The sequence below is a fragment of the Sciurus vulgaris genome (genome assembly GCF_902686455.1).
Source record: "Sciurus vulgaris genome assembly, chromosome: 17".
Lineage (NCBI taxonomy): Eukaryota > Metazoa > Chordata > Mammalia > Rodentia > Sciuridae > Sciurus > Sciurus vulgaris.
The window spans coordinates 68,066,442-68,089,410 of NC_136478.1; the positions used below are offsets into that span (position 1 = coordinate 68,066,442).

Sequence of the window (22,969 nt, forward strand, 5' to 3'; positions counted from 1 at the left end):
ATGGTGTACAACTCTTTGTTTCTATGACTCTACACAATGTAGATTCATACCATTCGTGTGAGCATGCATGTACATAGGACAATGAAGTCTGTCTCCTTCCATATTCCTTATATATCGGATCAGTTAGTAAGAGATGAAAGGCCCCAAGACCTCACAGCAACCCCTGAAGAATCCCATCATGTATGGATAAACTTCTCACTGAGGAGCACTGATGATAAAGAAACTGTGGCATATATATACAATGGAATATTATTCCACCATAAATAATGATAAAATTATGGCATTTGCAGGCAAATGGATTAAATTGGAGAATCTCATGCTAAATGAGATAAGCCAATCTCAAAAAAAAACCAAAGGACGAATGATTTTGCTGATAAGTAGATGATGACATATAACGGGGGGTTGGAGGTGTTAGCGTTAGGGTTAGGTTTAAGTTTAGGGTTAGGCTTAAGGAGTGTGGTAAAATGGAGGAAGGAAGGACTGTATAGAGGGAAATTGAAGGGCAAAAATAACAGAATGATTCAAACAGCATTACCCATGTAAATTTATGATTACACAAATGGTACACCTTTACTCCATGTACAAACAGAAACAACATGTATCTCATTAGTTTACCATAAAAAAAAAAGAAAAAAAAAAGAATGGTCTAGTTGTGAATACCCCACTTGCTGACCTACTGAAATTGTTTTGACAATTTAATTAATTCATTCATAAAAAGGAGAAAATCAAGGAAAATATTGTTCTTTGTTAATTTTCACAACCTTGAATGGTATATTATTATATCATTCATCAATTAGAAAGATACAATCACAGAAAGTATCTGAGTAAAATTCGTAATAAGGTGAGATTAAAATGAAGAACATAGTGTCAAAACTTATATTAAATTTCATTGGATTTATTTAAATAGAGGGATTGATTAATAAATTAATTTGGAAATGATGACATGGGGACATTCTAAGAAAATGACACTTTGTGTATTGTGCAGCTGTGGTACAAGTTTAAAGAGAACACTATAACTAGAAGAGAGTTTTTTCTAACAGCCCCTTAGAAGTAAAACCACCAACATTACATGTGAATGTAATGTAATGGTGATAAATGCCAGCATTTTCATGAAGCAACACGTTAGCAAATGCTGCCTTCTCAGCCCAACAGAATTACCTATACTTATGTCTACTGAGACATAAAGACCATTCATTTCTCAAGTAATTACTGAAAAACTATAAAAGGTAATGATCTAAACTCATTCTATTTTTCCTGCAGAATGTATCTCCATCCTGAATCCACTGTCACCTGAGAGGTTTGAGGGACACTGGTCACACAGGTTCAGCATCACTGCTGAACCATTTGCAAGTCTGGATATTAACAAACTCACCCTGAGATTCAATAGCTCCCTAGAGGAACTCATGAAACTCACAGAAACCAGTTAGATCCCTGGTTATGGTTGACCACGAGGAGGAGATAGATTTACATTCAGCCAGGGAAGAAGCTGATAGTCCGAGTCCAAGAGAGGCTGCCAGTGTGGAGCTTCCCCTCACCCTCCCTGTGGGGTCATAGATGCACTGCTTGCCCCCATGCGAGACAACATTCATGGATACTGTCAACCATAGGAACTCAACTACGCCTGGGAGCACAGAGCTTCTGCTGAAGTCCATGACACACTGTCCACATGGCTGAGTTTAACCTCAGCTCCTCCTGAGCCTAAGCATTTACCACATGACTCCAAACCCAGTAGAGTTTACATCATTAGAGAGTCTGGAGGCCAAGCTTCAGCAAGTGTAGCCACTCCCTTCGGGCATCATATTTAAAGGGCTAAAGTTAAGGTCCTGAACTCACATAGATAAAGCTGATTTTCCATTTCAGCCCCTCTCCTGGTTTCTCCTGAAGACTCTCTTACAGAAAACTGAGCATGTTTGCCTGGAATTCTGCATTTCACACAGCACTGATGGGACACAGGCAGCAGTGAGATCATGTGAGTATGTCCAGCACTCAGAAGAGCCACAGAGACAGGTTTAAAGAAACAGTGACTCCATCCTATGGATTTACTACAATCATTGGCACATCCTGGTGTAAGTTGATTACTCATTCCCCCTCAACCTACCAACAACACTTTGAGGTTCCCTAAGTATTCAGTACATACTCTATGTGCAAGTCGAGGTGCAGAGCCATATGGCCCATCACATGCTTCTCAAACACATACATACACACACGCAAATAAATATGTGCCCTCATGTTTGCACTCTCACGTGCTGACAGTCAAATGCTTACACACAAATGCCTTCCCATGATCTGATTTACCTCATACCTTAATTCACACTCGAAATGCAGACACCAACACAACACTCATAGCCCCACTAACTTTCACTCATTCACTCATAGTCCCCTGTTGTGTGTGCATTTCACAGTAGTTTTACCATGTATGAAGTTGTGCACATCTCTATGTCTGTGAATGCCATATTATGGATTGTCCTGGGTACCCTTTATCTTGCTTCCCCTCATGATATGACACCAGGACAATATTTTGCATGCACAGCATTTAAGCAGTATTTTGATGTTTGTTACCTCTTGTCATGGAAAAGTTGGAGAGTGTAGGTGGGACTGAGTGTGACAGGGTGAGGGTGGTTGGTAGTGTGGCATACAGAGGTGTCAGGGTTAGGGTGGTGCAGAGGCCCTGGGGCTTAAGGAGGTGGACAGAGCAGGAGAGCACTGGTCGTTTGCAGCTGTGCAAGGACTATCACATCCTTCCCCAGGCCCTTCTCCAAAAAGAAAATTCTGGGCCCTCCCTCCCTTCTGACAACTGTGCCTTCCTGCCCCATTGAGTGTGCTGCTCATGGAGGCCTGTCACCCAGCATGCATTGGCCCTGAGCCTCTTCTCACTTGGAGGTTCTCAAGACTCTCTGTTTTCTAGTTCCCAATATGTTCTCACTCTTTGAAATCTGTTACTTCTCATAAGGTAAGCTCCTTTTATTCCCAGTGCAGACTCCACACTGATGTTCCCTGCTGTCATCTAGTACAGTCTCCAAATCTCTGCTGTCTATGATTGTGCCCAAGTTGTTCAGGGAGAAGCCAGGCCTAGAAAAAAGTATTTCCTACTAATGAATTATGTCCAAGGAGGAAGAAAAGCCATGGGGCAAAGAAGAGCCCAGGGCAGTTAGATCTGAGATGAAGTCAGGTGTGGTGGCACCGTCTGTAATCCCAGATACTCAGGAGGTGGCAGAAGGATTCCCAGCTGACAACTGACCTTGGCAACTTAGTGAGAGTGTCTCAAAATAAAAAAAAAATAGAAATAAAAATGGCTGGGGGTGGATCTAAGTGGTAGAGCACCTCTGGGTTCCCTGCCCAGGACCAGAAAATAAAAGAAAAAGAGATTATATGAGTACCAAGTAAATTGGACTGAGACAGCACAAGAGGTCACACTGGACGTTCTCTGATGTCCTGCTGGCTGTGGATATATAGGAACATCTTCACAGCATTGTAATTTTTATTGCCCTGCCGACTGCGGCAGACAGAATGGCTCTAATTGATGGTGGAGTTGTAGATCGTTGGTTTCCTGTTCATTTTTCTTGCTTCCTATTTCTTCTCATGTTAAGAATCCTCCTGCCCTGTGTCAGGTCAAGTTGATGTACAGCTTCCATGACCATGATTCAGAAAGTGGTGGTCCATTCAGGCCCTTGAGTGAAGCCCAGCAACATGAGTGCAGAATACTGGGATAGTGCTGGGCTAGTGGTGGGTTGAGGGCTCAGGGAAGCTGAGGCAGGAGGCCTCTGCCTGACCATGAGCAGCATGAAGAGAGGGCAGCAAGTCCTGTTGCTACAGCCTGCTCCACTGCCCCATGTGATGTTCCCTGAGGGCCCTCTTTCTGTGAGAACAGATGATGGTATCACAGCTAGGCACACTGTTGGCCAGAGATAGTTTCCAGTGAATGTGACACAGTGCTTGGAGAAAGCTGGTTTGAAGGTGATGCTAGGAGGAAGAAGGCAAGTTTTAGAAACAGGGTCCTCGGATGCACATGGTTAGGACCCTGCCTCCAAGGATGCACATGGTCAAGAAAGGCAGGATACTAGTTTTTCAAGATGGCGGACTAGAGGGTGGCTGCATTTCATGTTGCTCCAGGACTCAGGATTCAAAAGAGGAGATATTGAGAGACTTGGGACCAACTCAAAGCAGCCGGGTGAGTCTCTCCGGTTGGGGAGGAGTCCCGGATGGGACAGTAGTCCCGGAACGCAGGGAATGTTATGAAGTAGAGCTGCCCGGCGAGACACCCCTCCCCCCGCTGGAGCAGTGAACTCAGACAACTGGGATTGTCATAGAGGATGCCGCTCAGCACAGCACTGGGACTCGGATCAACCACTGGGGCTCTGGCAGCTGCCCAGGGGAGGAGCAGCGAGGAGAGCTGTGTGGACAAAGAGCAACCACTGCTGAACACCAGGGCCTGCCCGGAGGAGGGGGAGGAGGAGCGTGGCCGCTTCGATTCGGAGTGACTATACCAGAGCTACTGGCGATTGCCAGAGGAGGAGCGGCGCGGCGAAGTGTTTGGACACATAGCGACCGCTTCTGAACACCGGGGCCTGCCCTGAGGAGGAGGAGGAGGAGCGTGGCCGCTTGGATTCGGAGTGACTATACTAGTGCTACAGGCAGTAGCCAGAGGAGGAGCTGCGTGGCGATCTGTTTGGACTCAGAGCGAATGCTTCTGAACACCGGGGCATGCCTGGAGAAGGAGGAGGAGGAGGAGCGCGCTGGGTCATTTCGACTCATAGTGACAGCATTAGAGCTCCAGGTGGCTGCTTAGAGAAGGAAGCGATTGGTGAGTTGTTTGGAGTCAAAGCGACTGGTCCTCAAAACCGAGGGTCTGCCGGGAGGAGAAGCGTGGTGTGTCGCTTGGTCTCGTGTGGCCACACCAGAGTTCCAGGCGGCTGCTGGAGGAGGCATGCAGCAGGTCACGTGGATTCAGAGCCACTCAGAGTGACCACTCCTGAACACCCAGGGGGGTTACCTGGAGGAGGAGGAGGAACAGGGCGGGTCACTTCAACTCCGAGTGATTGCCCAGGGCTACGGGCGGTTGGTGGGAGGAGGAGGCATGCAGCAAGTTGCTTGGACTCCTAGTGACCACCGGAACACCGGGTGGCTGTCTGGTTGAAGAGGCGTGCGACGGGTCTCAGGGACTCAGAGCGATTTTATGGGGGCCCAGGTGGCTGCACAGAGGAGGGGCTGCATAGCCAGGCAATTAGGTGCAGAGCAGGGACCCAGATCTAGGAGGCTTCTTGGTGGAAGAGCCGCACAGAGACATGCTTAGGGGAGGAGCTAAGGTTCCAGGACTGTGGGCACATTCTCTGAGGAGGGGCAGGCTAAGGAGATTCATCTGCAGAGGGTGAGGCTCCCAGGCCGAGGAGGTAGGGCCGGGCCCCTGGGAACTTTGCAGAGGAAGGCAGGCCAGCTCAGGTGGTAGCTGTAAATTGAGGGGAACCTCTAGGAAGGGAACTGACCAGTGAGACTTCCCCACAGGGTGAGTCTTTCCTTATGGGTGAGGTTTCCCCACAAGGACAGTAAAAACAGAGAAACAGTTCCAAACAGGCCTTGCCTCAGCCCACAGCGTAGTTACCCTTTGGATGACCATTGGTCAACAAGTGGAGGCACCTCTGCCCACTAGCCGGGAATATACCCCACCTGAAGCCACCACTCCTAGACAGGCAGCTTCCTTGTGGAGCACTGCATTATCAACTTCCTCCAAGACTTCAGCCTACTGAAGGCTAAGAGGGGATATACGAGAAATCTTCAGGGACATTATAAGTCAATAGAGGAAATCTGCAATATCTCAGTGGTCCACTGATACCTGAACAATATGAGAACTCAAGGGAAGAAAATGCCCCAAACAAATCTAGATGTTACATCAATAAAACCCAATGAAATAATGGCAGAAGAAATGACAGAAAAGGAGTTCAGAATGTACATAATTAAAATGATCAGGGAAGCGAACAAAGAGATGAAAGAGCAAATGCACGCATTGAATGATGAGAAGAAAGAGCAAATGCAGGCATTGAATGATCGCAACAATTGACAGTTAAAAGAACAAATACAGGAAGCAAAAGATCATTTCAATAAAGAGTTAGAGATATTGAAAAAAACACAAACAGAAATCCTTGAAATGAAGGAAACAATAAACCATATTTAGAACTCCATGGAAAGCATATCTAGTAGGATAGAACACCTGGAAGACAGAACCTCAGACATTGAAGACAAAGTATTTAACCTTGAAAAAATAGTTGAACAAATAGAGAAGATGGTAAGAAATCATGAACAGAATCTACAAGAACTATGGGATATCATGGAAAGGCCAAATTTAAGAATTATTGGGATTGAGGAAGGATTAGAAAAACAAACCAAAGGAATGAAAAATATATTCAATGAAATAATATCAGAAAATTTCCCAAATCTGAAGAATGAAATGGAAAATCAAGTTCAAGAGGCTTATAGGACTCCAAATACACAAAATGACAACAGACCCACATCAAGGCACATTATAATGAAAATACATAACATATAAAATAAAGACAGAATTTTAAAGGCTGTGAGAGAAAAGAACCAAATTACAGTCAGGGGGAAACCAATACGGATATCAGCAGATTTTTCAATCCAGACCCTAAAAGCTAGAAGGGCCTGGAACAACATTTTTCAAGCCCTGAAAGAAAGTGGATGCCAACCAAGAATCTGATACCCAGCAAATCTTACCTTCAAATGTGACGATGAAATAAAATTCTTCCATGATAAACAAAAGCTAAAAGAATTTACAAAAAGAAAGTCAGCATTACAGAACATTCTCAGCAAAATATACCATGAGGAAGAGATGAAAAACAAAGAAGCAAATCAGCAAAGGGAGGAATTATCCTAAAGGAATTGTCAAATAAATGAGGAACCAAGTCTTGTCAAATAAATAAATAAATAAAATAAAAAAATGAACCAAATGACCAGGGAACCAAATCATATCTCAATAATAACCCTGAATGTTAATGGTCGGAATTCATCAATCAAAAGACATAGACTGGCATATTGGATTAAAAAGAAAGATCCAAAAATATGTTGACTAAAAGAAACTCACCTCATAGAAAAACATACCCATAGACTAAAGATGAAAGGATGGGTAAAACATACCATGCATACGGACTCAGCAAAAAAGCTGGAGTATCCATCCTCATTTCAGATAATGTGGACTTCAAGCCAAAGTTAGTCAGAAGGGATAAAGAAGGACATTTCATACTGCTTATGTCAGCAAGACATAGCAATCATAAACATCTATGCCGCAAACAGTGGCTTATCCATGTATGTCAAACAAATCCTTCTCAATTTCAGAAACCAAATAGACCATAACACAATAATACTAGGTGATTTTAACACACCTCTCTCAACATTGGACAGATCTTCCAAACAAAAATTGAACAAAGAAACCATAGATCTCAATAACACAATCAATAATTTAGACTTAATGGACATTTATAGAACATAATATCCAAGAAGAGCGAATACACTTTCTTCTCAGCAGTACATGGATCCTTCTCTAAAATAGACCATACATTATGTCACAAGGCTAATGTCAGCAAATACAAGAAGATACACTACCTTGTATTCTATCAGATCATAATGGATTGAAGTTAGAAATAAATGAAAGAGTAAAAAACAAACTATTCCAAAATCTGGAGATTAATCAAAATGCTATTATATGATGAATGGATAAAAGAAGGTATTAGGAAGGAAATTTAAAAATTCTTAGAGGTAAATGAGAACAAAGAAACATCATATCAAAATCTCTGGGACACTATGAAAGCAGTACTTAGAGGGAAATTTATTTCATGAATCGCATTTAATAAAAGAAGTAAAACTCAACAAAAAAACGACCTAACACTACAGCTCAAAGCCCTAGAAAAAGAAGAACAGACCAGCACCAAAAGTAGTAGAAGACAGGAAATATTTAACCTCAGAGCTGAAATCAATGAAATTGAAACAAAAGAAACAACACAAAAAATTGACAAAATAAATAGTTGGTTCTTCGAAAAAATAAACAAAAATGATAAACCTTTAGCCACACTAACAAAGAGAAGATGAGAGAAAACCCAAATAACTAAAATTCAGTATGAACAAGGAAATATCACAGCAGACAGGATTGAAATACAAAACATAATTAGAAGCTCTTTTGAAAATCTATAGTCCAAAAAAATAGAAAATTTCGAAGACATCAACAAGTTTCTAAAGACATATGAATTGCCTAAACTGAACGAGGACGACATAAACTATTTAAATAGACCAATTTCAAGTACAGAATTAGAAGAAGTCATCAAAAGCCTACCAACAAAGAAAAGTCCGGGACCACATGGGTTCTCAGCCGATTTCTACAAAACCTTTAAAGAAGAGCTCATTCCAATACTTCTCAAAGTATTCCATGAAATAGAAGAGGAGGGAACCCTCCCAAACTCATTCTATGAAGCCAATATCACACTGATACCTAAACCAGACAGAGACTCATCAAGGAAAGAAAATTTCAGACCAATATCCTTAATGAACATCGACGCAAAAATTATCAACAAAATTTTAGCGAATCGCATACAAAAACATATTAAAATGGTAGTGCACCATGATCAAGTGCATTTCATTCCAGGGATGCAAGATTGGTTGAACATCAGGAAATCAGTAAATGTCATTCACCATATCAATAGACTCATAGTGAAGAACCACATGATTATTTCAATAGATGCAGAAAAAGCATTTGATAAAATACAGCACCCCTTCATGCTCAAAACACTAGAAAAAATAGGGAGACTAGGAACATTCCTTAACATTGGAAAGGCCATCTATGCTAAGCCCATGGCTAATATCATTCTAAATGGTGAAAAACTGAAAGCATTTCCCCTAAAAACTGGAACAAGGCAGGGATGCCCTCTTTCACCACTTCTTTTCAACATCATTCTTGAGACTCTAGCCAGAGCAATTAGACAAACTAAAGAAATTAAAGGACACGAATTGGAAAAGAAGAACTCACACTATCCCTGTTCACTGATGACATGATAATATACTTAGAAGAACCTGGAAATTCCACCAGAAAACTCTTAGAACTCATAAGTGAATTCAGTAAATTAGCAGGTTACAAGATCAATGCTCATAAATCCAACGCATTTTTATACATAAGTGATGAATCTTCAGAAAGCGAAATTAGGAAAACTACCCTATTCACAATAGCTTCGAAAAAAATAAAATACTTGGGAATCAATCTTACAAAAGAGGTGAAAGACCTCTACAATGAGAACTACAGAACACTACAAGAAAGAAATTAAAGAACACCTTAGAAAATGGAGGAAAGATCTTCCATGTTCTTGTATAGGAAGAATTAATATTGTCATAATGGCCATACTTCCTAATGTGCTATACAAATTCAATGCAATTCCAATTAAAATCCCAATGACATACCTTACAGAAATAGAGCAAGCAATTATGAAATTCATCTGGAAGAATAAGAAACCCAGAATAGCTAAAGCAATCCTTAGCAGGAAGAGTCAAGCAGGGGGTATTGCAATTCCAGATCTTCAACTCTACTACAAAGCAATAGTAACAAAAACGGCATGGTATTGGTACCAAAATAGACAGGTAGATCAATGGTACAGAATAGAGGACATGGACACAAACCCAAATAAATACAATTTTCTCATAGTAGACAAAGGGGCCAAAAATATGAAATGGAGAAAAGATAGCCTCTTTAACAAATGGTGCTGGGAGAATTAAAAATCCATATACAACAGAATGAAACTAAACCCATATCTCTCACCATGCATGAAACTAAACTCAAAATGGATTAAGGACCTCAGAATCAGACCAGAGACCCTGCAGATTATAGAAGAAAAAGTAGGCCCAGATCTTCAACATGTCGGCTTAGGACCAGACTTTCTCAACAGGACTCCCATAGCACAAGAAAAAAAAGCAAGAATCAATAACTGGGATAGATTCAAACTTAAAAGCTTTGTCTCAGCAATGAAACTATCAGCAATGTGAAGAAAGAGCCTACAGAGTGGGAGAAAGTCTTTGTCAATCATACTTCAGAAAGAGAACTAATATCCAGAATCTATAAAGAACTCAAAAAACTCTACACGAAGAATTATAATAATCCAATCGACGAATGGGCTAAGGAAATGAATAGACACTTCACAAAAGAAGATCTACAAGCAATCAACAAACATATGGAAAAATGTTCAAAATCTCTAGTAATAAGAGAAATGCAAATCAAAACCACTCTAAGATTCCATCTCACCCCAATTAGAATGGTGATTATCAAGAATACAAGCAGGAAGGACTGTATAGAAGGAAAAGAGGAGTGGGAGGGGTGGGGGGAAGGGAAAAATAACAGAATGAATCAAAAAACATTACTCTATGTAAATTTATGATTACACAAATGGTATGCCTTTACACCATGTACAAACAGAGAAACAACATGTATCCCATTTGTTTACAATAAAAAAATTTCATTATTAAAAAAAAAGAATATAAGCAACAACAAGTGTTGGCGAGGATGTGGGGAGAAAGGTACACTCGTACATTGCTGGTGGGGCTGCAGAGTGGTGCAGCCACTCTGGAAAGCAGTGTGGAGATTCCTTAGAAAACTTGGAATGGAACCACCATTTGACCCAGCTATCCCACTCCTTGGCCTATACCCAAAGGACTTAAAATCAGCATACTACAGAGTTACAGCCACATCAATGTTCATAGCTGCTTAATTCACAATAGCCAGACTTTGGAACCAACATAGATGTCCTTCAATTGATGAATGGATAAAGAAACTGTGGTATATATATACAATGGAATATTCCTCAGCCATAAAATTGATAAAATTATGGCATTTGCAGGCAAATGGATGTAATTGGAGAATATCATGCTATGTGAGATAAGCCAAAGGACGAATGATATCGCTAATAAGTGGATGATGACACATAATGGGGGGAGGGAAGGGTTATTGTTAGGGTTAGAGTTAGGGTTAGGGAGGGCGACAAGAATGGAGGAAGGAAGGATTGTATAGAGGGAAAAGAGTGGTGGGAGGGGTGGGGAAGGAAAACATAACAGAATGAATCAAACAATATTACAGTATGTAAATTTATGATTACACAAATGATATGCCTTTACACCATGTACAAACAGAGAAACAACATGTATTCCATTTGTTTACAATTAAAAAAATAAAGAAACAGGGTCTTCACCCAAGATCTGTCCCAGTGATAGGGCAAGTGGGGACAAATCTGACTTGCCCGTTGGCTGCTTGTTTGAGTCACCAGTGTACCCAGTCCCCCTGTAAGGAGAAGCAACTTGGTTTCCTCCAGTTGACTTTCCCTAGTTTACAAACCCTTAATGTAGAATGACTGCAGGCTTACTCTACCTTTGAGTACACATGTTCTCTGAAGGTGATCTTCTACTCTTCTGTTTATTTGCTTAAGTTTTCAAAAGCCACCTCTGCAGTTGAGACTTTCCCCGAAGTTTATAGATCCTTCAGATTCCCCATGTCTACACCTGGTAGTGAAGTGGCCACCTTCAAGTCCACATGCTGCAGTTCCACCTCCCATTCTGTGGTCAGTGATTTCTCTCTCTTTTCAAAGGCACTCCTCCCTCTGTTACCTGGGGATATGACCTAAGAAAGTCCACCACTCAGTCACACCCCAGAATCCTTTTTATTATTTATTTCAAGACAGTATATCCCTAAATTGTTGAGGCTGGTGTTGAACTCTTGATCCTCGTGCCTCAGTATTTCAAGTTGTTGGGATTATAGGTGTGGCCACTACACTCTTTGTGCCACCTTTTTTTCTGACTCCCACTCTCCTACATCCTGGATTCTTGAAACCCTGAACTGTTGGCTCCACCTTTCCTCAGGCACAAAAGTGTCTGCCACCTGCCATCAAGCATCCTGGGAGCCAAGGGTCACAGTTCTGCCTGGGCAAGGCTGTGAGCATGTGTGTCCATACAGAGCAACATGAACTGACAGGACTCAGCATCCAAGACACGCAGCCAGCCCACTTGTCCCGACCACAAAGCAGCAGCAGATTACTGGTGGGCAGAGCTGCCCAGAAGGGCTGAAGTGCTTGCATAAGCAGAGGCTTAGGCCGTCAGAGACCACAGCCATGTGAGCCAAAGTTGTTGACCTGCCACACATAGGACTCTGTGGCCTATTGCCGACACATGCTCCAGCCAAATTGCAGCTCCAGACCCCCAACCCTTGCAATATGAGCCATTCACTGAATTAAATTTGTACTCCCTGAACCCCAGGAGAAATTGGAAGAAAGACAAACTCCATGGCATTCAGCCCTATCCAATGGTGTTAGTATGTTTCCAAAGTCTAATTTGCATAAGTCTGAACCAATAACAGTCCATTTTTGAATTCTAATTACCATAAATTGGAACCAATAGCATTCACTCAAGTGCTATATAAACCCCAAACTACAGTTTCCTACCAGCCATGTTTGGCAGTTTTGTTCTCTTTCTGTGGTAGTTCTGGTTGTTCCGTGCACTTGAGGTCACACTTCTTAATCTTCTGTGTCTCACAAGATAATACAGGAAGATTTTGACCAAAAGCAACAGAAGGACTATTGCTTTGCTGGCAAATTCAAAACTCAGAAGGCTTCTGACCCAGACAGTATGAGACTCACAGCTAGGGAAGCCATGGGCTTAAGAGGAGAGAAAAGGCTGCACTCAAGCTGTGTCCTTTCAGGAGTGATGAATCATGTGTGACCTTAGAGACAGCAATTTATTTATCGTCGAGTTTTCCAGTCTTAGAGTCTGGATTTCATCATTTTTCTGTTCATGAGCAGAGGAACAGAATATCCTAGGATGTGAAGAAGGTTCACCTTGCTTTCCCCATGGTGAGGGAGGGGAAGAGGGAGAAGAGGAAGAGGGAAGATGTCAGTTATAAGATGTGCCCCAGTGACAGAGCAGCAGGGCTCTGCTCAAAGCATGAAGTGGAGCCCTGCTACACTCACAAGCAAACACAGAGCAAGTGTCACATGCCCACTCACTTTCACATGGTTATTCACATGGCAGTTGGTGTGAGTGCAGCTCATTGTGCATGTTTAGAAAGTTGTGCATACCAGCAAGTCTGAGTGCCAGAGAATGGGTGGTCATGTCCTTCCTTTATATTCCTTCCATCCCTCCACTTCACACCAGGAAAATATTTTACATAGAGAGCATTTACTCAGACTGATGAGTGTTATCAGTGTGGGTGGTGTGATGAGAAATCTGAAGTGTGAGGTCATGACTGAGCTTGTGTGATAGAGTGTAGATGAGAGGGAGTGCAGGATGATGAAGTCAGGGGGTTACCTGAGGTGCAAGGTGCAGGTGTTGCAGAGAGTGGAATAGGGAGAGATGGCAGTGGGTGGGGTGTACATGGGGTAAGAGGCGATTTGAGTCTGAAGTGCACTGTGGTTTTACAGGGCACAATATGGAAGGATGGGCAAAGAAATTGAGTAAGTCATTTGGATCTGGAGTAAGAAGAGGTTAATGGTCACAGAAACTGAGGACAAAAGGGGAGGGTGACCATGGGTTGGCGTCACTGATGGGCAGGGGCAGAAATAGGTGCTGGAGGCCTAATGTTCACCAGGGATTAAAGAACAGGGGACGAGTTGCCTGTGTTCTATTTGATTCAGGGAAGATGGGAAGACACAACCCACTGACCTCTGGATATAAGAACTGCAGAATCTTCTCTACTTACAGCTGCAGTGGAGAAGAGGTGCCAGGGGGAACAAACAGGATTGTTCGTAGAGAGCTGGTAATGGCAAGGTGGGGCTGGCTTGAGTAGAATAATCAGTGTGGAATTTCCACAGCTCCCAGGTGCTCTGTGCATTGAATGATTTGAACAACTCTGTGGGACCTGGCTTTCAGCGACTCTCCCTTTTCTGGACCTGGTCCTCTGGGAATTTGTTCAGATGCCTAGCAGACAGGTGTGTGAGAGCCCAGTTAGAGATGTTGTTTGAATAAGGATATAATCAGCTGATCAAGAAGAGGAAGTGACCTCCCTCTATCCAGGGCCTCCAACCTGTGTCAAGATGGAAGTTTTAAAAACCCCAATGTATTAAAATCTACTGATGGGGTAGAAATAACCTGGGAGTATTTAGTGGTAAAAGGCATGAATTGAGGCAGAGGAGGAAGTTGGTGGTAGAGTCCCCTGATCCCTCAACAGCCCAGAAGGTAGGCTGACCAGATAGGCAGGTGACAGGGTAAATGCTCTTACAGTCAATGTTGAGCACTGAGATTTGGAGAGAGTTTAAGTCTGGTTACTGTAGCAGAAAATAAGGACAAAGCCCCTTAGTCCTGAACCTGGCCCAATCATCCTAAACTGCCAATTCAAACCCAAACCCATTGTAGGCAACCCCATCCTCCTCCATTTTTCTCATGGGTTCACAGCTCTGTCTTTAATCTATGTGTGGTGTAAGTCAAGACACAGTCTTTGTTTCCCTGGTGTCTTTGCAGGTCCTCCAGCTATGCCACATGGATGGAGCAATGTCTCCTCATACTGAGTCTTGAACTCTAGGACAGTCTGTCTTGTAACTTGATTTTCCTGATGCTTCTCTTGCTATTTGTGGTTCTCTTGGCCTCCTTGGTTCTCTCAATGCACTGCCCTCTCAGCTTCCCTAGTCACCCTGTGTCTAATTTGTCTCTCTCTACTATCTCTCCCCAGACTCTGCCTCCTTTTCAGTCACTCTGTTTATAGCCTCTACTTAAATCCAGGACATCAAAACCCACTCACATTCATGTCTTTCCCTCAACCCCATTTACTAACACTCAGGTCTTAAATCTTCTATGAGTACTGACTGCTGAACATCATCCCTCTCTCTCAGGCAACACCTCCAGGAGTCCCCTTATTCCATGGAAACATCACCACATGTCTCTAGAACCAAATGGGCCCTGTGTCCTTAATATCCATTAACTCTTTGCTCCCTGGGTGCTCAAGCCCAGCCATGCACTGACTCCCTCTGTATTTCACCTCTTTTTCATTCCTCTCCACCTTCTTTTCTTCTGCTTCTCAGGAACTGCTGTATTGACGTGTCCCCATGTCCTGTTCCTGTGTTCTCTTTCTCAAGCCTTCTCCTCATACCCATGCAGAGCCACTGCCTCAAATACTCCACTGTTGTTCAGCAGGTTTTGACCTGAATAGGAAATCTCAGAGAAAATTTTAAGACTCTTCATTGTAAATAGTGTTTTTTCAGGGTTTGAAGAATTGGAAATATTGTAAAGGGTTCCCTTTTTTGTGATCCCCAATTAATGCTCTGGAAATAGTGTTCACAGTAGGGGTAAATCTTGGGGTAACAGAAGTGGTAGATCTGGTCTGTCAAATCATCTGATGCTGCTACTGTCATTAGTGAGGGATCATTTACTTACAGCATTCTCTATTTCTTGAATGAATCCTTCCTGCCATGAATGGGATCAATATTGGATAAGTATGTGTCCCTGAAAAATTCTGATATTAGTTGGCATTGAGTCATGCAAGTGAGTGCAGGTGGATGGACTTGCATTTGTTCAGAGAAGCTGAATGATATTCCAAGTGCATGGTTAGCATCAAGTATTTCTTTCATTTGTGTCTGTTTTAAAATCCTTCCCAGGTGTTTTGTCTCATTTCATTTCTCCCCTAATAGGTAAAATGATGATTCCACTAGGGTAAATTATGAATAGAAAGCAACTAGGTTTGGGATATGAGAAACACAGGGGGACTGTCTGTCCCTCACATGTCAGACCACATATTTACTCTTCCCCTGCATGAGAATCTGGTTCTTCAGGGACCATGGATTAACAGGAGCACCTCCCAACACTTCAGGATCCTCTTAAGACATGTTATGGGGAAACATAATTGTTGAAAAGTGTCACCTGGGGAAAAGGTTTTCAGAAGTGACCTCAGCTCCCCAAGCATGCAGCCCATTGCTGCTCCAGGCACAGTGATAATTGCAGGGCTGAGGAGAGGTGAGGTCACAGAGTCACAGTCACATCTCAGGACCTGGCTGTCTCCCTGCAGCACTTGTCCTGGTCATAGAGGGCTCTGCACAGAGCTCACCATCCTGACCAAGAGAAAGAGCCTGGTGAGTAATGTCGTGCCAGTCTGAGAGCAGCATCTGTGAGGAAAGACCCACTTCAAGAGTCTGTTGAGTGACCACGTCAGAATACAGGATTCTGTCTTGGACCTGTTGAATGCCAGAGCCATGCAGGAAGCAGAAAAATTCCTGAGGAGTGACCTCAGGCAGTGAATACTCAAGGGGTCCCAAATCCTGTCCTCATCCCTGATGGCTTCTAGTTGAACATAAAGTGATCCTCGCTGACAGTGGCAGCTGAACTAGAGCATACTGATTTGCAAGGCACACTGAAAATCTGTCTGCTGCTTAGACTTCCACACAGGAATTCTATGCTAAATTTTCTGGTTTTCTAGAACTGAACCTACAGTATCTGAAAGCTTGTACAGGTAGGAAGAACTTGTAAGAATTTGCTAGTACTGTGTAGAAAGTGATCTGAAAGGTGATGCTTCAGAGAAAATTTTCTCTAACTCTAGGCATGGTGCAGCTCCTGGAGATGCTCATTGCACAAATCCTGAAACCATTACTTGTTTATGATTGTTTCAGGCTATTTTCCTCTTAAAGTGCTAAGGAACTTATAAGGAAATGTAATATAATCATTGTGGTTTTCCAACAAAATGTATTTTTTATAAATCTTGTTTTCACATTTTTAAAAACATCCTCTTCATTGTGTCAAATATACCACCACCTGGTTTAGGAACTTCATTGTGGTGCAGGATATGAGTGTGTAGGGATGTATGGTAAAACTCTTCATCTTCTGCTCAACATTTCTATTTGTATAAAACTGTCCTAAACAATAAGATCTGTTGAATGTATATATTTGAACGATAGCAAAAAATCTGCTATCTCAATATTTTGAATGAGCAAGACTTCAGGCTGTACATATGCCAGTGTGTTTATATGGCTCCTATTGTAATACAAATCACCCTCATTGATTCCTTGCTAACAGCTTTACTGAATCCAGGTATGGATTAACACATTTCAGAATGTGTCCTCTGAAATCTGCAAGCATGCCACTACTACCCTACAGGGTTGATGCTTTATGTCACAATGTTAAGGACATGGCATGGGGAAACAATTCCTGTGACAGGTGCTATTTTACTTGCTTTCCCAAGGCAACCAACTGAGTCCTGTGATAGCTGACCTGACATGGAGCTGGTACATCTCCCTACAAATGACTCACCATGGAGCAGGTGCATGCTGGATTATAGTCCCCTCAGATCTCCTGCATTAATAAAACATCTCATTGTTCTCTTATAATGGACATATAGAATAATTCTTTCAAAGCAAATGGAAACAGGTTACAATGAAACCTTAAAATACCATCAGTTTGGAAGGTAATAGGAATTTAGAAAATCAAAACTAAACACAAAACAGGATTGTTAGAAGTACCCCACTCACCACTGTTAAGGAGGCCTGGAATTCACTGTACTGACTCTTATCACTCAGTCAGTCTCAAGGCCCCCAATCAGGGCCTGAATGTAGATAGGTGTTTAACTTCTGCATGACCAATTCCTCCTGGTAATTATGCAAAGTCATCTCAATCACTGCCTCAAGTCTTAAAGATTTAAGAAGTCACTCATTTTGAAAAAATTCAAACAACCCTTATAGAAACGTGCTTTTTAAAGAAAAAAAAAAGCAGTGTTCACAGTGGGAACACTGGAGAGTGGGAATACTAAATTTTGGTTGACAGAACACATGCAGCCTGGGCCTCCTCTTACCCTGGAGGACCTTGGGCTTGGACAAGAGGGAACTGGCAGGATGGCAGCCAGTGAGGTGGCTGTAGGAATCATCTTCCTGTCACAAACTGTGGTTGGAGTTCTGGGCAATTCCTTTCTCCTCCTCCATTACCTTCTCCTTTCCTTCACTGGGCACAGGGTAAGGCCCACAGACTTGATTCTTAAGCACTTGATTCTGGCCAACTTGCTAACCCTCCTGTGTGAAGGAGTTCCCCAGACTATAGAAGCTTTCAGTTTGGAATTTTCCCTTGGTGATACTGAATGCAAGCTGCTTTTCTATGTTCACAGTGTGGGCAGGTGCATGTCCATTGGCAGCACCTGTCTCCTGAGTGTCTTCCAGGCCATCACCATCAGGCCCAGGGACTCCAGCTGTTCAGAGCTTAAAGTGAAAGCTCCCAGGTACATTGGCACCTCCCTATGCCTGAGCTGCATACTATACATGCTTATAAATATAATTATTCTTATATACATGACTGGAAAATGGAACAACACAACCATGACAACCCTAAAAGATTTTGGATACTGTTCTAGTTTTCATCATGACACAACCACAGTCACACTGCATGCATCATTGCTGTTATTCCCTGATGCTCTGTGTGTTGGTCTCATGCTCTGGGCCAGCAGCTCCATGGTGCTCACCCTGCACAGGCACAAGCAGAGAATGCAGCACATTCGGAAGACCATCTCTCCCAGGTCCTCCCCAGAGTCCAGAGCCACCAAAACCATCCTCCTCCGGTGAGCATCTTTGTCTCTTTTACACACTTTCCTGCATCTCTCAGGTTTGTTTGACTGTTATTTATAATTCCAACTTGTTCCTGCTGAACATGGCTGCAATAGTCTCTGGGTGTTTCCCTGCTGTCAGCCCCTTACTGCTCATGAGCAGAGACTCCAGTGCATCCAGGTTATGCTTTTCCTGGATAGAGAACAGGAAATCCCCTGTCCTGATGATGAACATGTGAACTGTAGGATTTTTCACAGTTTTTATTTATTCATTTCAACCCATAAAATTTGAAGCTTATTATATAGAGTTATATCACATGGGAATGGTGATTTTTACACGTGTACTCATGTATTTGTGCTGGCCTGCTGGTGTGTGCTGGGTGTCCTAAACAATTCACCTAAAAAACTCTTAAGTATCTTCTCTCTGACACTTATTTCTACCTTCATGTCATGGAGGAAGGCCTTGGTAAATCAAATATCAACAAGGGCCCATTTGCAGTATTTTATACCTGCTTTCTGATTGACAGCACATGTAAATTTTTTAAGCTACAGCATCAATTTCAAAATATGAACAGTTTATATTTCACAGTCAGTCTCCAATGTGGGTGTACAATAAGTTGACCTTTTTTATGGTTTGGGCATGACTCTGCCCCACCTATCCTGTGTTGGTGTTGGGGTATTCAATGGTAAAATGATTGCATTGTGAGAGGGATAATGTGAGCAGTCCATCCCAGGTTCAACAGGCTGACCTGATGGTAACTGTGGGAAGGTGTGGAGTGGTTGGGGGAGGAAGAGCACTGGGGGTGTGCAATGGAGGGGGGCATCTACCCTGCATCCTTTTCCCACCTTGCCAGTCTCTGTGCTTCCTAGCTGCCATGAGGTGAGTAGATTCCGGCTACCATGCCATCTCCCCATGATGCTGTGTCTCACCTTGGGCCCAGAGCCGTGAAGTCAGTCATCTATGGACTGAGAGCTCTGGTACCATGAGCCCAAATAATCTTTTCCTCCTCTAGGTAGTCCTTGTTGGGTGTCTTGGTCACAGCAATGAAAAGCTGACTGAAGCAGCCTGAATATATTTTGGGTCCTTTGATCCTTTGCAGATCAAGAGGCTCTGTGTATCTTCTCTTTAAGGACCGGACTTTTGGCTGTACCCTAATGAGAAATGATGCCAAGTGGTTATTGTTTCCAGTTTATAGCCCTATTGGTAGCCCTTAATACTGTAACTACTTTGTGCTAAAGATCCAAAGACTTGGCTTGACCTGAATCCCGGCTTCTTGTTTCCTAGCTTGCATAAAGTGAGTTATATAAAAAAGAAAGTAAAATGTCAAAATTTGTTAAATGATTAATTCTCAAATACAACTTTATGTATTTAAACTGTATACACTTTATAGATATATAAATATACATGTGTATGTTTGTGCACATGTATCCCTTTGATTAAGTTTATTATAAATGAAGCAGAAATTCTAGAATATTTAATGTAACAAATGAAAGTAAATTTCAGAAATAAATATAAATTTCAACAATGTCAAATGATTTAACATGAAATCTGCTGTCAGTTATTTTTTTCCCAAACCTTATTAATTTTATAAAATTATGTGGAATGTATTTTCTCTGTATCTGCTCTTATGCCTCTGTGTTAGCTATGTCTGTTGAAGGAAATATCAGTGTTTGTATCTTCAAACACTATTTGCCTTTGGCTAATTAAAATTGTTGTACATGTTTCATATAATGTTGGATGTAATGGAAAACAATGATGTCATTATGACACCTGTTCTATTTAATTTTCCATGTTGGTTTCTGTTATTTCACCTTTTCAAAAACTGATCAGAATGTGAACTTATTTAATACATTCACTGTTCACCTTGACATTTTATGAAGTGGAATAGTCATCTTTTTGTACACTGATTTTTAAAATTACTGATATTTAGCTTTAAGTGTTTTATTTGCAAGCGAAGCACGTGACACTCAGTGAGCACATTCCACTGTGTGCAGCTCCAACAGTCTGAGATTCTCCATTGCCTCTCTCAGAGCATCCTCAAAAGTGATGAGTACGTGACAGCTCACAGTCCAGATCATGTTCACCTCTCTATTCACTTATATAATTGAGGGTTCACTATGAAGTGTTTTATATTTAGGTGCAAATCCATGTTGCTGGTCGTAGAGTTCAGTTGTAGGAATATAAAATAATTAAGCATTCTTTTTTTTAATGAAATATTTTCATGTTTCTTTTTCATACCTTATAGTTTACATACTATTGGAGTTTGTGGACATAATTATACCAGCAAGAATATAATTTGCTCAGCTCAGTCCCAGTACTTCTCCTTTTCCTTCCCTCATACTTCCCCCTGTTCCCTTTCCTCTATTATACTCTCCTTCCACTAATTTACAGTATTTTGCAAATCAGTACTTTATAGATATTCATGAAGATTAAATTTGTAAGACCCCAATGAGTTAACCTAAAAAGTTACCAGAGCTGTAGATGCTAAAAAGGGGTTAAAAATGAAAAGCTGCAGATGAGCTGAAGTCAGCCTAGCTAGAAAATAGGATGACCTTGGCAGCTAATTAGGGCTGTTGCTAGGGGTAATGGGGGATCCTCCTGGCTGCGGTCAAGCTGACCTCACAGCTGACCTCATACAGAGCAGTGGTTACTATGATGACTAAAACTTGGCAGCCAGAACGTGTCCTAATATGCAAACAAGGACACAAACCCTTCAATTGTAAAAAAGAAACTAAGTCCCTTTTTCTGAAGTGTATAAAACAGCTTGTAAATTTGTGCTCAGGATACGCGGCATGGACTGCTAAGCTGGTCTGTGTCGAGTGCCCGAGCAGCTGCTTGAATAAACTGCTCCTTTTGCTTGCATCGAACTCTGGCTCCCTGGTGGTCTTTAGGGGACTTGTCGACTTGGGCATTACAAAATTCACTGTGGTATACTTGTGCATAAAATTCATGTGCATGAAATAGTTTGGTCAATTTAATTCCATCATTCCTCACTTTTCCCAGTGCTCCTCCCCCAAAACTGATTCTCTTCCTCTTCTCCACTGATCTCTCTTCTGTGTTCATGGGGTTCCCTCAACCCACAGCTTTTTCTGTATTTTGTTGTAGCTTCTGCATATAAGAGAAAGCAATTGACGCTTGACTTACTGAGTCAGGCTTCTTTCATTTACCCTAATATCCCCCACTCTCATCCATTTACTACCAAATGCCACGATCTCATTCTTCCCTATGACTGAGTAGAACTCCATTATGTATATAAATCACATTTTCTTTGTCTATTGACAGATACCTGGGCTAGTTTCATAATCTGGTTATTGTGAATTGTGCTGGTATAAACACTGATGTGGCATTGTCTCTGTAGTATGCTGATTTTAGATCTTTGGGATAAATACCAGGGAATGAGATAGCTAGTTAATATGGTGGTTCCATTCTTGGTATTGTAAGAAATCTCCATCTTTCTTTCCAGAGTGGTTGCACTAATTTGCAGCTTCAATAGCAATGTACAAGTGTAACTTTTCCCCAACATCCTCACCAGCATTTATTATTTGTATTCCTGAAAATTTCCATTCTAACTGGAGTGAGATGAAGTCTTACTGCAGTTTTCAATTTGTATATCCCTTATTGGTAGAGATGTTGAATTTTTTTTCGTGTATTTTTTGGTCAGGTCGTCTCTTTTTTTTTTTTTGGATAGAAATTTGATTTTAACATATTTGTTATTATTTGTTACTCATATTGAGAATCTTTTTTTCTTTTATTTATTTATTTATTTATTTTTTATTGTAAACAAATGGGATACATGTTGTTTCTCTGTACATGGCGTAAAGGTCGTCTCTTGAGAATTGTCTGTGTAGTCCTTTTGCTGATTTATTAATCATGTTATTTATTTTGTTGGTGGTTTTTGAGTTTTTATACTGGATATTAATGTCTTATTTGAGGAGTAGGTGGTAAAGATCTTCCCCATTCTGTAAGTTCTGTTCCGATATAGATTCCTGTGTACTCTCCCTGTGGCTGGGAAAGGGAGTCAGGTGGTCCACCTGCATCTGAGCACTTACTGCATGTGGTTGTGAATTGTGGATGCTGGTTTCTTCCACTCCTTAGGATAGAGGGTTAGTTGGTCCACCTTTGTCTGACTTATCACTGCCCAGGACCATGAATCACAGGCATCTGCTCTACTCTGCTCTGTTGCCCTTGGGAAAGTTCCCTCCCCATCTGCAACCAGGTGCCTTCAGATGCAGGATCTCTGTTGGCCTTCTATTGCAAAGAAGCCCTGGCTGGTGTAGCTCACAGGAATTTTATCTGTCTCCAGAATGGGGGTGGATAACAACAGGTTCATCTTTACCTAAGTTCTTGAGAAAGTTTTGTTGAGTGCTGGCACATGAATGGCACTCCCCAGGAGTGATGAGCTCTCTGATCTGCTCCACCCCACTCCCCTTGTCCTAGGTGAGGTG

The 22,969-nt window shown here is 42.0% G+C and overlaps 1 pseudogene across 1 annotated transcript; it reads left to right on the plus strand.

Annotated features, from left to right (window-relative positions):
• Positions 1–17,825: 17,825 nt before the first annotated feature.
• On the plus strand, positions 17,826–18,762 carry LOC306648552 (vomeronasal type-1 receptor 4-like; annotated as a pseudogene). The gene has a single exon. The product of its transcript is annotated as a vomeronasal type-1 receptor 4-like (transcript).
• Positions 18,763–22,969: the final 4,207 nt, after the last annotated feature.